This window comes from Athene noctua, chromosome 1, assembly GCF_965140245.1.
Source record: "Athene noctua chromosome 1, bAthNoc1.hap1.1, whole genome shotgun sequence".
Taxonomy (NCBI): Eukaryota; Metazoa; Chordata; class Aves; order Strigiformes; family Strigidae; genus Athene; species Athene noctua.
In genome coordinates this window covers 25291418-25308176 of record NC_134037.1, presented here as the reverse complement: position 1 = coordinate 25308176, position 16759 = coordinate 25291418, and positions in this window count along the sequence as shown.

Genomic DNA, 16759 nt, shown 5'->3' with positions numbered 1-16759 from the left:
CTATTACTGTGAAGGAGTATGCTTTGAAGGAGAAGAATAGTCTCCAATGAAACCACGACATTCACCTGAGGCTAGAGCAGCAGCAGCCTTGGCAGCGCCCATCAACCTGCAGCTGCATGCGAGCCAGGTGAAGAGGAAACCGCGGCGAGGAAGACGTGCAGAGGCTGAAGGCATTGCAGGTCGACCCATCACCAGCAAGACCACCATGAACGCCTGGGCATGCACACGTGGAGGACCACGGAGCGGCACATATTACAACAAGCCCCGTGGAAATGGTCAGACTTTTTGGAGAGATTGTGGGGATGGGAACTATGAAAGAACAGCGCACTCCTCTCTTGAGAGGCTTGATGCTTGCTGCTTGTTGTTTGTTAACGGATGCCTGAGACTTTGGTGGAGCTTGGAGCATGGAACATCATCATCTGCACCGAGACCAAGCTGACAGAACATCACTGGATCCCTGGTGGTGGTGGTATTTAGTTGTGTCTCTATTGCTTTCTAGTTTAGGGATTCTGACTTTTTTTCTTTCTTTTCATTTCTGTCCTATTGCTCTTATCAGTTGTTATAGAAAATAAAGTTCGTAAGGTTGTACGGCATCTGACCTCATTTTTGTCTTAATGTCGCTCTTGGGATTGTTTAAGAACCCTCTCCGATATTGGATCAGGACAACAGTATGAATGTTTCTCAGCTTAGTGAACATCCAGTAGTGGAGTGCCATCTATATAGATTTTCTGAAGAGTAATGTCTTAATTTGTGGGGCTACTGTTGAAAAAAATGAGTCTGATTGTTGCATCCACCATTTTATTGATTATGTAAGTCCTTCTCTCTTGAGTATTTATTATAGTTGTCCAATGTCTACTTTGGGCACAACACTTTATGCATAGTGTATAAAATAATACATGCTGTGTTCATGCTGTTCTCCAAGTTTGCATGACCTGTGTGACCTGAGTCAGTTTATAATTCATATAGGATTAAAATCAGTATCAAACATATGCTTCGTCAGTTTCGACAAAGCACTAAAATGATTAAGTTGTCTGGATATAAATAACAATGTAATTTCACAAACACGGGTCATGAATCAAATCCAGTTGTTTCAAATTTATATGAACTTGCAAACAAATCATGAAGTTTGCAATTTCTTCAAATAGGAAACAATTAGAGACATAAATAAAAGTCAATCAGAAAAATAACTCCATGCAGCATCTTTTAATGGCCTTACAGGTAATCCACCCCCAAAATATGTCCAGTGTACAATTTTATAGGTAATCAAGGGGCAGAAATGGTAAGTGAAATGAGAAGATAAAAAACTGCAGTCAATAAAAATCTGAAAGCAACATTAGATATCAAGAATAACCTCAGAACAGCACTGGATGGAAAAATATTTTATTGTTGTAATTAACATCTAGGATAATAAAAGCATTTTTTAACATCTTGTTGGTTCCTATTGATCACAAAACTCAGCATGATGATACTAAGCAGAAAATACAAAAAAACTTGTTAACAAGTGTAAATGTTGATAAAATTCAAAGTAATGTATGGTAATACCTAAAGTGTTTACATTCAGGGATGTTAGTATTGCATTATTTATCAAAGTTAATTAGCTCTTCCAAAGAAGAAGCAATATCCAACAAGTTTCTAGAACTAGTTAATAAAATGTCAGCCTCAGTGGGATTTATCTTCATAAAAATTCTTCACCATTCAGATGTTAATATCGTCCAAACAATCAGTCAAGACTGAGACAGCTCTAGTATAATTAGGTAGAAGTGCTGGATAAATCTTTTAGTACTAAATCGTATTGAGAGACAAGAGATTCCAAGTATCATATATACCACCAACAGATATTTTCTGAACTGAACCCCAAACACAAGTTAATCTATAAGAATTTAAACACAAACATAACGTCAAATATACATTTTCCTTCAAAAAAGACAAGGCTCTTCAGATGAAAATAGCAACCAGAAATCTGAGACAATAAAGTCATTCAATAGATGATTTGATAAATCAAGATATAGTACTTGATAGCATCTGAAATCTTAGTTGTAAAACATCATCATAAAATTATTATATTCAAATCTCTTTGTATATTTTATTTTTAAATACAGAAAAGGATAATATGACACTGCAGGAGAAGAAAGTAACATCAGAAAAAAAGGAAATAGAATATTGCATCGAGATAAAGAGCGAGTAGGATATTAGCAAGATATGTAGATGATGGCTTGTTGGTAAATACTCTGTTTAAGCAAACTCAGGTATTTAAGATCTGTTAAATGAGAGACGTATTTCTTCTTTTAATCATGGTTAAAGAACAAGTGGCAATATTCTTCTGAAACTCTGAATGTTTATAGGATGGAATAGTTATGTTAGATGTCTCGGTGGCAAGCAGTCATCTAAGACCAAAGGCTATCATTTGAAATTGCAACTCGTACGTACACTTTTCATTCAGAGATCTGTATTATTTTTCATAGACTATAAATCTGAAATGTAAGCCTTAATATATTGTGAGCATCAGTGGTGACTAATTTAAAAGAATACCTAAGCACAAAAGGAAGAGGCCACAGAAAATCTCAGAAATGCCGGGAGACTGAAAAAATAACAGTTGTATATTTAATAAGTGTGCAGGGCTATGGACCCACTAATATACATATTTTGCCCTCATGCTTATGCATTTTTAAATATATTAATAGATTCTTCACTTCTTTAGAAACTACTTGCTGATGTAGCTTCAATTAACATTTTATTAGTCCATAATCTCATTAAAAATCTTTTTTGCCCTCTAATGAGGACAGGTAAAGTAAAGTTCGACTCTTAACTATGGAATAATTTTTATACTGTGGTGATAATAGATTAATATTAACTACCACAGCCTTGATACAAACATTACAGCTGTCCAGTGGGAGCCTAACCATTAACACAAATGAACCGTGAGTCCAGACTTAAAAACAAAGGCAGAGTTGTTCTCCACGTATCTTGAGATACCATAAAGAGTATAAAAATACATTACATGATATTTCATGTTTACATAAGGTGTAGTAAAATAAGCTAACAAGTCTCCAAGCAATAAGTGAAGAATATAGAGAAATTTATATTCTAATATTATCTCATAAGAAAGACAAGAGGAAATTAAAAAGTCACCTAGAGGGAACTGAGAGACTGAAATTATCAAAGAAGCAGTGAAAGTAGTTGATGAAACAAATGAAAAGAAAACAAATGCAAATTAGGTTAGAAAAAATTGTCAGTAAGATTGATTTTGGATTTACTTGCCACTAGACCTTTGGCCATCAACAGAAAAAATCCATTTTGGCTCTGTTAGCGATATATTTTAGCCACGTTATCTTACATTTTCACTTAAGGAAGTTTGCTTTAAAGGCTAAACCCAGAAGAAACAAACATGATGTGAAGAACAAGCTGCACTGTATAGAGTGCCAAAACAGAGTTGAGCACATTTAGGATAATAACACAGGAAGAGAAAAAGAGTGCACTCACTTTTATTTTAAAAGACAGGACAATAGGGTACTTGTTCAGCTTTTTCGTTTCCTGGAAGCTGTACACATTTTAGAATTAATTAAATGTAATATATTTTTAAAAACAAAAACCAACCCAACAAAAAACAACAAACAAACCAACAAAACCAAAACAAACAAACAAACAAACAAAAAGCAGCCTCCTTCTTATCAAGTAGAAGATTCTTGGCACTAATCCAAAAAAAGTGGTATAATTTTGTAGATTTTTTTTTTTTTTTTCCACAGAAACATTAAGTTCCAATACAGAGTGCAACAGTGAAGTGTGAATCAGCAAAATATGTTGAGAAAAAAAAAAGAGCTGAAGGTTTTGGATATTTTATTAGATTACTTCAGTGGATTGCTCTGCAATTGAAGATCAGCAGAAAGTTTTATATAAATTCTTGATGAAGAAAAAAGGTGCTTAATGTAGGAAAAGAAGGAAAGAGTTTATGTACAACAGTGCCTCAGCTGTCCCCAGACGTGGTCATTTAACTCTTCCCTGTACTACAGAAACTTAATTTATGTTACTGAGGCTGAAATTCAGATACAGACTAGTAACTAGTGATGCTATATGAAGTACCATTTGTAGCATCATACAGACAATGGATTAATTACCTATGTCAAAAAGAACATTACAACCCATTAAAGAAAGTACTCAGTAAACATTATTTGAGACTTCAGTTAATCCTTCTTGCTACATACATCTCACTACTAAAAAGATGATCACATTTGATCCTTAAAGTACAGAAGAGAATAACCTAATAAAATGTCATACAAGTTAAAATAGACATTATATTTTTCCAACTTATCTTTTATTTGGAATTCTTCTATGTACAGATTAGGACATTTCAGACATCAGAACTTCTACTACTGGTAATATGAATAATAGCAATATTTGGTTTTCATCCATGTTCTCAAACTTTGGTAAAGAGAAGTAAGCTCTTTTACCCTATTTTAATTCTAAATCAAAGAAGAAACTTACAGAAAACACTTACTGTCCAGGTGGCATCACAAGTGAGGGATAATCTGGAAGTGAGTTTTGCAGTGTCTCCTGGTTAAAAAGTTACCTTGGAATGGCCCACATAAGATCTCTAACACTGGAAAATTACTATGTGTTAGCTTTAACCTTGGTCTTTGTTTCCTAGGTGTTTTTAATCACATAGAATGATGTAATACTGATAAAAGTACATGTCTCAAGACTAAGGTTTTGATTCATGATAGGAGAAAGGGCTGCCGTTTACTGCTGGATGATTTAGGATCAAGTGAAGGATTAAACATGTCCAACATAATGCTCATTGCCAGACCTTACTCAGTTTGCATTGTGGTATAAAGTAGTTTATCAGAGTTGATAAAATCTGATTAAGGCTAGCATGGGTAAAGATGTTAAACTAGCTCCTCAATGCAGAGCAGAGTTTCACCCACACTAAATAAGGAAATAATTTCGGAGCCAAACCCATTCTTATATATTGTCCAGTGCTATTTCGTACTGCACTGAAGTAGTGGGTTTTAAATCCCAGATCGATATGAGAAGGAAGATACTTAACTTAGCACTCCTAGATCTACAGTCCTGCCATTATAACTAACACATAAAACATTAGCATATTGCAATGGGAAATCACAACTCCCACAGCCAAAGATTAAAATACTGCAGACGCAAATAAATAATACACCATAAATCCCAGATGGCAATGACCAGAATAAACTACTGTAGAACTAGATTTCTTTTTTATGTATCTGACCATTTGCAGTTCTTCCACCCTACTTCACAACTGAACAATATTAAGCAGGCACTCTTGCATGAATTTACCATACGTAATAAAACTGTGCAGTACATTCAATATAAAATTATGATGAGCTGTGCCTTTTTCATATGTACAATACATGAGTTGCATTAACAAATTACACCCAACTGAACCATAAACTCTATTACTTCTATCACACAATCTCAGTAACTCAGAATCCTAGATTACTGCAATGACTTTTTAGATGGCCAAGTTGATAAAAAAAATATTGTGCTGCTCACAGCTTTTACTGAAGCTTTTTCATTGCTTCAAAAGTCAAAGTGAGTAAATATCTATGTTCAGTTAAAGTGGAACATTTTTTAGGAAATCATCCCTTTAAAATTCATCACCCACAAAATGTTAGTAATCTTAATCACATAACAATTTTAAATTGTAGAATTTATAAAATCAGTAGTAGGCCTGTTTTTCAAACTATTATATGTAAAGAGACTGCTAGTTCAAAGCAAAGTAGAAAGCCTAAATGGTGTGGCAAATAATGGCTTATTAATAGACAATACGACCTATTTTTTTCTTTTCATTTAATGTGTTGCATAAAAATATGTCCCTAATAACTAATATAAATATTTTCGATTTTTCTCTAAAAATATCTACTCTGAAATATTTAATTCCAGAAAAAATATGTGAATTTTTTTTTATATGCTTTGATTTACTGAATTCTTCATAATGAATATCCTGTATTTTTCTAAAATTAAAATTTACCTTGGAATTTTTATTACTGCCATCTAAAATATAAACAAAACCTGAGCTATTAATTTGGGAAGGTCAATTTAGCTATAGAAAATTCCACCAGCTCAGGCTTAAAACAATTTTTTCTCTAATAATAAGGAAATAAATGTTTTGTGTATTTTTCCTTCAACTGTCTATAATTTCCAGAGTTAAAAATAAAACTTTTTGGAGTGAAATTATTTTGAAATTTAATCCTGAATGTTCCTTTTCAAGATCATAAAAATAAACCAGATGCTTATTTCTCAGTATGTTATTTCTGTAGCTATTTCAGAAAGAAAGCATAGTATGTCATATAGTACAACCCCCTGCTCACAGCAGGTCCAGATCAAGCAGGTTGCTCAGGGCTGTGTCTCAAGTTCTGAGAATCTCCAAGGATGGAGATTTCCCCACCTTCTCCGGGAAACTCTGACCACCATCTTGGTGAAAAAGTTTTTCCTTATATTTAATAAAAAACTCTTGTGTTGCAACTTGTGTCTGTTGCTTCTTGACTTATCACTATCTGCCTTCAAGAGAGTCTGGCTCCATCTTCTCTACACCATTATATAGTTGTAGACAACAATAAGGTCTCTCCTTAGCTTACTTTTTCATAAGGCTGACAAACTTAATTTCCTCAGTGTCTGCTCACATGGCACATAGACCAGAACCCTAATCTTGATCAACCTCAGATGGATTAATTCCACTTTTTCCAGGACTTTCTGGTAATAAGGAGTCCAAACTAGACACAGCTCTTCAAATACATTCTTACAAATACTGAATTGTGAAGAAGAATCACTTTCCACAACTGTCTAGCTACTCTCATGCTAATAGAGCATGTGGTGGGCATTCTTATTTGCAAGGGCATGTGGCTGACACACCTTCAATTTGGTTCACCCTAACTGCCAGATCCTTTTATGTAAAGCTCCTTGCTATCCAGACAGCACCTAATCTGTGCCTTTGCACTGAATTATTTCCATTCCAGATGAAAGACTGTATTTTATTTTATTGACACTCACGACCTTTCTACCAGCCCATTTCTCTGGCTTCTTGAGGTTCCTCTGAATAGCACCATGTTAATTCCTCCCCTTAGTTTGGCATTGCCTGATAAATTGCTGAGTATGCAATATGTTACATCAACAAGGGTATTAAACTCTGCTGGCCTCAGTAACAATCCCTGATCAATGTCACTAGAAACCAGACACCTTTTGGAATTGGTATCATTAATTATACACCTTTGAATCTTACGGCCCAGCCACTTTTCCATCTACCTTACTGGCCACTTATCCAGTCCATATGACACCAGGTTGTCTACAAGGATATTATGGAGACAGTATCCTACAAGGATACTATGTGAGACAGTATCAACAGCCTTGCTGTCAAAGTATACAATGTCCACTGCTCTCCATCTACTCACAAAATCATCTATCTCATCACAGCAGGCAATCAGGCTGGTTAGTAGCAATCTGCCTTTGGTAAATCCGTGCTGTTTTTTCCCAATCAGCTCATATGTGTCCTGTTGTCCTTTATGTTCCCAGTAATGGCTCTCAGAAGGCTGATTAAGACTGTACTTCTCCAGATCCTCCTTCCTGGCCTTGCTGAAGATGTGTGTGATATTTGGCTTTTTTCAATATTCATTAAAAAAAATAATAATATTTTTATATTTTATATTCACAGTATGGAATATATTTAATCAGGTTTAAGAACATGTACTATTAAATGATAATTTTTCAGGTCTTTAAATGTAAAGACTGAATTAAATAAATCATTTTTTATCTCTCATCTTTAACTTCATATCACTCATCACAGTTTGTCTTACTTTCCATGAAAGCAAGTATTAATGTGATGGATCAGAAGAATGGAAAACAAACAGATAACAATAGAGCAAATTACAACATCACCAGCAAGTCATGGTATGCTGGTGAAAGCAAGCCATGGATTTCTCCATTTCCCCCTGAAGATTTTAGGTTACATTTTTCTTGGAATATTGTAGTTGCTCATTGAAATGCTGTTGTAATTCAGGAAGCTGGCAGCTTCTTCTGATTACTTTTATTTGCATTATATATTCTTGAAGAGAAGGAATGTGCTAAATTACAGTGATTAAGAAGACAGAGCAGAATTTGACTTAGATTTAAGATATTAATGTTCATTTCAGTGTTTTTCTCAAAAAAAAAAAAAAAGTTGAATGGCTTCTTTTAATATAAATACTTTGATCTCATACAGCAAATACTTTGATTTCATACAACAAGGTTAAGTTTTTCCAACTTTTGATTTTTAATTTCTAGCATTTTCTACCAGACGGGATTCAATAAGTCTTAAATACTTTATCAATCATTTAATGCTTTTACTGATCTAGTAAACAGTACAAGCTATTGCTCTTGTAAATAAAGTACTTCACGTACTCACAGTTAGACATATTCTTCATGGTGTAACTCCTAGGAAAGTCCTTCACGGAGACAACAGAAAGATCATCTTTAACAGAAGTAACCACTTCGTACTCTTCAAGCTCTGTTTCTTTGGTATTTGTATTTTACTTTTCCCTGTTGTGCTTTTTTAAAATAGCCACAGTTAATAACCACAATTATTTTGCATGTATTTAATACTTGAGTTCTACAAAGAACAACCAGGATCCCATATATTTAAAATAATGAGAGCTATACCCATTAATTTCTTCAAGGATTTTTTTTTTTTTTTATTGAAATCTTAGCATTTTTTCTGTAGTATTATTTGGAATTCAACAGAATGAAACCTGACTTCATTACCCCAAAACATGAGAGTACAAAATGGTCTCTGAGATACTGAGCTTGTGATGTACTATGTGAAAATGTCTTGAGGAAACATCAGCTAGTGTTTCTTATCTAAAATTAAAAACAAACATACTGAGAGGATTATTTCTTTTAGCTTGATTCATAAACATCTATGTTATTTTTTTTCTAGAGAAACAAAAGAGCAAAAATGAACATCTAGGAAGGTGTGGCACACTAATTTGCATAACACTACTCTGGAACTTCGATTTTATTTTCTGAAAATCAAGAACATAGACTGACAGAGTCATAAATGGTTTGTGTTAGAAGGGACCTTAAAGATCACCTAGTTTCACCCCCCCTGCCATGGGCAGGGACACCTTCCACTAGCCCAGGTTGCTCAAAGCCCCGTCCAACCTGGCCTTGAACACTGCCAGGGAGGGGGCAGCCACAGCTGCTCTGGGCAACTTGTTCCAGTGTCTCACCACCCTCACAGTGAATTATTTATTCCTTATATGTAACCTAAATCTACCCTCTTTCAGTTTAAAGCCATTACCCCTCGTCCTATCATCACACTCCCTGATAAAGAGTCCCTCCCCATCTTTCCTGTAGCCCCTTTAAGTACAGGAAGGCTGCTATAAGGTCTCCCTGGAGCCTTCTCTTCTCCAGGCTGAACAGCCCCCAACTCTCAGCCTGTCCTCATCAGATCATCTTCGTGGCCTCCTCTGGACCCACTTGAACAGGTCCATCTCTTTCTTACAATGGGGGCCCCAGAGCTGGACACAGCACTCCAGGTGGGGTCTCATGAGAGCAGAGTAGAGGGGGAGAATCCCCTCCCTCAACCTGCTGGCCACACTTCTCTTGATGCAGCCCAGGACACAGCTGGCTTTCTGGGCTGTGAGCACACATTGCTGGCTCATAGTTTTCTATCCACTACTGCCCCCAAGTCCTCTGCAGGGCTGCTCTCATCAAACACAGTTTTCAGAGGTACTTTAAATAGTTAATCAGATTCAGCATTAGAACAATTGGAAGGCAGTGGAAAAAGCTGTCACTCTTTGGCTAAACTTACTGTAACAGAAATACACCCTGGTATATTCATTTTGGTAGCGCTCTGAATATCATTAAAAAACATTATAAGCAAGATATTGCTTCAAAAGCATGGACAGTCATGCTGAAATTAAGGAAAAGGAATAGAATTAGAAACACATGGAAAGCAAATTTAAAACCAGAACAGAACTTAGCCTGACTGTGATTCAGTGCTCATGAGGGTGGTGAGATGTCAGTCTTACATATATGTTACAAAATAATTTATTTATTTTTGTATTATTCCTTTGCACACCTCAATCAAAGAATCTTGGTGAAAAATTTTGGTTACTTGACTGCTGGTACTTTAAAACACTAAACTGACTATATTTAAGTTTAACTCAGGCTTTTGTCTATTCTGTTTCACACTTTAAAACATAATCTTTTTAAAATAACAACAAATTTTAATACTGAAACACACCTACAATGGGCAACGTTACGTTTATTGGCCATTGTGTCGTAGCTCTGCTTTTCATGTACCGACAAATTACTGTAGGCTTATAAACAGGAAAAATTTGATTCTAATGATTACATTTATCAATGTAGCAACAAGGATATTGCATTCCTAAATTACCAGGTATAATACATATATTAAATTTTTCCACTGATTATTTGTCAATTATTTTTTCACATTTTTATACTATTAGATATATTATATTTTTTATATTATTATTATTAACTAAAGAGAGCATTTCTAATGTGCTTTGTATACTTTCATTATAACTTTAAGTGTTGCATAATACACAGTGAGAATCTTGTAATCTAAAATCTGGTGATTTGCAGCTGTTGTTCTAAGTAGAGAATAACCATTTATTGAAGATTATTGCTCTTTTCTGTTATGTTTGTTTGGGAAAGAATGGCAGTTTAGAAGCATACAGAGTATTTTTTGCAGTAGAAAACATTATACAAAAATAATTTGTATATAGTAAATGACATCCAGGATGACATATTTTACTTAAATGTTAATATTTTGTTTATAGCCATTGTTGATCCGGCTGTCTGCAGTTGTAAAATATTTAAATTGAAAATGGGAGGATATAGCTTGACCTTTTTTAATTGGAAATCATGGTTGTTAATAACATGATGTATTGCATAGTCATCTTTGTTGTGCGTGTATCAGTGTAATATAAACCCACTGAAATAGCAGACTTCTTTTACTTCATGTAACTTCATGTTATTGTAATATTTTCCCTAATCTTTCTTTATAGAGAAGTACCTATAGAAGTTTTATCAAAAAGGTAACTATTCATCTGTCACATTAATAGTTTATATGTTTTCCATCCATACAGAGCTGCAAAGTCAGCTACTGATAGGAATGTTTTACACTAAGGAGCAGACATAATATTTTTTAAAACTACTTCTGTGCCAGTGTCAGTAGGATCTGCAAAACTGTTAGTCTCTTATATAGCTAAAGCAATGCAAAAGTAAGTTATAGATTAGGACCAGTATTTTGGATACATTTTAATTGTGGAAGCAGGACAAGTCAATTCATGTAGAAGGGACTTGATTATTTAAGTCAAACTTTGCTGTCAAAGGGGTAAACTTTTATATTGTGCACCATGTCTCTCTTATGTGGCCACTTTCTATCTTGAATTATTTAGCTAGTGAAAACATTCCTCACAGCTATAGCTAGTTCAGGTCAGTACTTCACACAGTAAATCAGAAATGCATTCATTCCCGGGTAGACGTTCCTTTTGCTTATCTAGCTATATGCCTAAGAGAGAAGATATATAGACACAATGAAACTGTGCAAATAATTTGTTCAGACAGTGTGCAGTTTTCCAATTAAAAAATATCTAAAAGATTTAGCTTACAATGATGGAATTTAACAGAAAACAAGATCAATTTAGTTTGGCAAGTTAACATGCTTTCACAAAGACATTTTAATTAACACTAACTGCAGCATTTCTTCATCTATCTTAAGCAGTTAAACGGTGCCTAGGATTGATGCTCAGATAGCAAGCATCCACTCCCTCAGAAAATAATCTCCACCCACTTTGCATATATTATGGATTTTATTTTCTTTTAGATCTCTGGAATTTTTTCAATGTTAAAAATACTTACTGAAAATTTACATATTATGGCCAGAGTTTGCATTGTCTAGCTCTTACAAAAGTGTGATAAAGATGATCCCGCACATTTTTATGGTTTTGTTTTTAGAAGTATTGAATACTCTCTAGGGTTACTATGAAATGAAATATCTTCCTTCACTGTGTTATATAGATACGTCTTCTGAAATTTTTTCAAAAGGCAAAATGTTTTTCTTGAACAATTCTGACTTCGACATAGGTATTAGTCATTTGAGGATTTCCACTAGGTAGCAGAAAGTGCTACCAGACAGCTTTCTTAGAAAGAGATCTGTGGGATTCCTTTATTATAAATAATTTGTCCATAATTTATTATTCCGTATATCTGGAAATTCCTGTGTACATGGTTCTAGTGCAATGCCACTTTTATCTACTTTCTTCTTAATAACTTGACTAAGCTAAAGTTAAGGTTAACAGAATTTTGCTGTACACTATTGGTATGTTCAAAACCAAAATCCCTTTTCAGCTCTTCTGTTTCTAGGTATTCTGTTAGTCAAATGAGCAATACCGGTCTATAGTAACATCTTTGTAGAAGTTCCCATTTACCTTTCATCCAGATAATAGTAGAACATATTGGTTTACAGGTACTTAAGCAATTGCCACAAAAATATCTTACCTGTTTTGTGGCAACTACTGATTTTCAATCTTGTGGTAAGTCTACCTCATAGTTAGGAAAAAAAAAGTTATACTCTTTGGCCTTTTGGCATAATTATTATAAATCAGAGCCAACTTGGTCTTCACTGGCCACAGTCAATATTTCAGTGTTAATCAAAAAAATACTCTATTTCTTAGAAATTATTCTGTTTTCTCATACATGCCCTAAACTAACTTACACATCCCAAGTCTAATAATTTTAGGAAAATGCCTGTGGCTGGCTGACAGTTTTGTCCACAAAGGCACTGTAGCAGTCACCAGAGTTGACCAATGTTGACAAAATGGAAATTAATTTACATTTGGACTGCTAAAAAAATTATTTTGCTCTCAAGGAGTTCATCAGCTCTGGAAGCTCCTGAGGTGAGAAGGACCTGTGAGCACTAATTCATCACCAAATGGCTGTGTGATGCTTCTGCCATACAGCTGTGATAAGAAAAAATGCAGTGCTACAGGGTAACATGAAAGGTCTTTCAAGGTGTGCTGGTTTTGGCTGGGATAGAGTTAATTTTCTTAATGGTATCTGGTATGGGGCTGTTTTGAGTTTGTGCTGGAGAGTGTTGATAGTACAAGGATGTTTTTGTTATTGATGAGCAGTGCTTATAGAGCCTCAGGACCTTTTCTGCTTCTCACTCCACTCCACCAGTGAGTAGGCTGGGGGTGCACAAGGGGTTGGAAGGGAACAAGGCTGGGATGGCTGACCCCAACTGACCAAAGGGATGTTCCATACCTCATGATGTCATGTTCAGCATATAAAGCCAGGGATGAAGTTGGCAGAGAGCCTGCTGCTTGGGGACTGATTGGTCAGTTGGTGGTGAGCAATTGTTTTCATTTGCATCACTTGTCCGTCTTGAGTTTTATTTCTCTCTCTTCACTATTCTCCTTTTCATTATAATTTATTATTATTGTTGATGTTGTTATTATTACTTTAATTATTAAACTGTTTTTATCTCAAAACATGAGTTTACTCACTTTTACCCTCCCAATTCTCTCTCTCCATCCCTCTGTGGGGGAGCGAGCAAGCAGCTGGGTGGTCCTTAGTTGCTGGCTGGGGTTAAAACACAGCACAAAGGAATCAGGAAAACATAAAAGCCACTGTGTCATGACCTTTAGGAGACCTTGCTTTGGAATACCGTTAAAAATTCTGTTTCGTGTCTGCATTTCCTTCATGATCTGTGTTCAGAAAGGATGCCACAGAAGTACTTGACAAAGGAATACAGGTAGAGAAGGGCCATTAAAATGACTACCAAAATAAAACAGATATCTAATGATTTTTTTTTCTTTTGTAGATTGGCAAAAAGAAAAGATGAATCTGACTATTCCTGAACACATTAGGGTAAACACAAAAAAGTTAGAAAAAATATTTAAATTACAGGCAGATGACTTAATTTATTAAACAGGGATTATGTCTAGGTGAAAATTAGAAGACCTTTAACTACTAAAGAAATCTATTTCTTGGACAGATTTTTATTCACTTTAATAGTTATAAGAAAATTGATTTTAAAATGGACCGTGGTAAATTTAGGAAAAGGATTATCTGAGGACTGTGACAAAACATCATTGGTTTCAGTGATAGAATGTCTGTTTCATTTCTGCAATCACTTTGCATACATGAAACTCCCTCGCTTTGCTGCTGTGTGTCAGTACCCACCTGGATCCAAGCAACAAGTGAATTCCATCAGGATGAGATTTAGCAACAACATTGTCAAGAATGAAATACTGGACATTTGTAGATGTCCACAGAAAGTCTCTGTTTCTCAGCCAGGATGCATTAACTTTTGGTGCCTGCTTCTACGTTGTTCAGCTATTTACATTATCCAGACTTGAAACAGGAGTCCAATTAACATTTTCAGTCTCAGGTCAAGTGCACCAATTAATGGAACTCTGAGTTGAAATTGTAGGATATGATCTGGACCCTGGGCAATTAAATTTTTACCTTCATTACCCAAAGTAGGATTTTTTTGTTTTGTTTTAGGAGGCTGGCTGTCAAAGGAAGATTGTTAGACATCACTTTATAACTGCAGTAATCTATTTCTTCTCTGTTGAATAACTAATATTTGAATCTTTTAGGTCTTGTTCAGGCAAAAACCTTTAGTTTAAATTAACATAATTTACTGGTACTGAAAGGTGATCTACATTTTATTTAGAATATAACCCAATTTGGCTGGGATAGAGTCAAATCTTCTTCAGAACAGCTTGTATGGTGCTGTGTTTTAATTTGTGACCAAAACAATGCTGACAACACATCAGTGTTTTACCTCTTGCTGAACAGTGTTTGCACAGCATCTGGGCCATCTGTTTCTCACTCTGCTCCACCCCCCCCTCTCCCCCCAGGGAATAGATCGTGAGGGTGCAAGAGGCTTGGAGGGAACAGAAGCATGCAGGTGACCCAAATTAGTCAAAAGAGATATTCCATGCCATATAATGTCATGTTTAATACTAAAATGCGGGAGAGCATGTTTAGGGAGGTTACCAATCTTTCACATGGGAACTGGTTGGGCATCAGCCTACCTGTGGAAGGTGGTGAGTGATTGTGATTACATGATTTGTTCTGTTTTGTCTTCTCTATTTCTTCTTCCACTTTCTTTTGCTTTTTAAAATATTTTTATCCTAACCCATGAATTCTTACTTTTATTCTTCCTTTTCTCCTCCCCCATCCCTCTGGAGGCCAGGGTGGGGGGAGAGTGAGCAAGCATCTTTGTGGTGCTTAGCTGCCTACTGGGGTTATCCCACAACATTGTGAAACAGAATACATTCAGAAAAGTATCACAAAGTTCCAGAGGATCTTTAATAATGTTGAATCTTCAGTATCTGGGTTTTTTTTCTGACCACCTAACAGAACATTTACTAACCTAAAAACACTGAAATGAGGCATGAAACATAAATAAACAGCTGTGCTGGTCTAAGCCCTGACGGGACTGAAGACCACGTTGCCATTGCCCCTCCCCCACCTTGGACACAAGTAGGGCACAAACCCCGGGTTAAAATAAGAAGAAATTTAATACAACAGTGTAATAAATAACAATCTGAACAACAACAATAGCAGTGATAACAACAATAAACAGTAATAACAGTAGACAAAAGATATATAGAGAAATACGGCAGTGAACACAGCCAGCCCGCACGCATGCTTCCCACAGCCAAAGCCACGGACCTGACATCAGCATGGTGTGAATAACCTGGCTGGAGATCCCTTCCCCCTTCTGGGGAAATTTAACCCTATCCTAGCTGAACCAGGACATCAGCACTGCTGCAGAAGAGGAATGTCTATGTTATGGCATTAGAAGTTTTGCGTTGAAGGTATGGAGCATTGGCTTAACTTGTGAACTGAATAAACTCCCAAAATTCAAGGAATGCGAAGTGCCTACAGTCAGAAGAATTTTGATATATATAATTTTCATTTATGTTGAAACACCTGAAAAAAAACCCCACCTTTTTTAATATCTAAATGTCAGTGTTCAGTTAAGTTAAAATTACTTTCTATTCAAATAGAGAATGAATATATACATTAATTTTGATTAAAATAATTCAACTGATTGAATATTCTTTCATCAGTTATGAATACTTCAGCTAATGGGATCCACTTTTCATGCACAAAAAGAGAGAAAAAAAATCAAGGGAAATTTTCTATAAAACCTTGAAAACTTCCTTGGTGCTTTTTTGCAAATGTTGTTGATTAACATTCCAGCCATGTAATGTAAAATATCCTAATTATAACACTCCTGTGCATGACATAGATTAACAAATATATACTTAACAGAGTATCTATGAAAAGGATGTTTTGTTAAAATTAGGAAAGCCTTTTTTCACTAAATGATCAAATAACTGTCAGAAAATTAATTGTGCTATTAGTCAAAAAAGCAACAGTTTACTTGCTAATTTTTGCTACAAAGTATTTTCTGCAATGATCATCTTTTATCATTTAACTTTTTATAACATGTAGTGACAAAACCACTTGTGATTCACTGTTAATATATTAAGTTTTGATGGCAGTCTCCTAATTAAGAGAATAGAGTGAGAGTGGAGCACCTGGCCATGCTTAGACTTGCTCTCGACTCCTACATACTTGACCTTGGGCTGCTTGCTAGCAATATATTGATATACATTAAGAGGTTATGTTGAACTTTGAAATTGAATCAGTTGAATGGTGTATAATATTTCCATACAGATCTCTTATTCATATAAATCTAAATAGA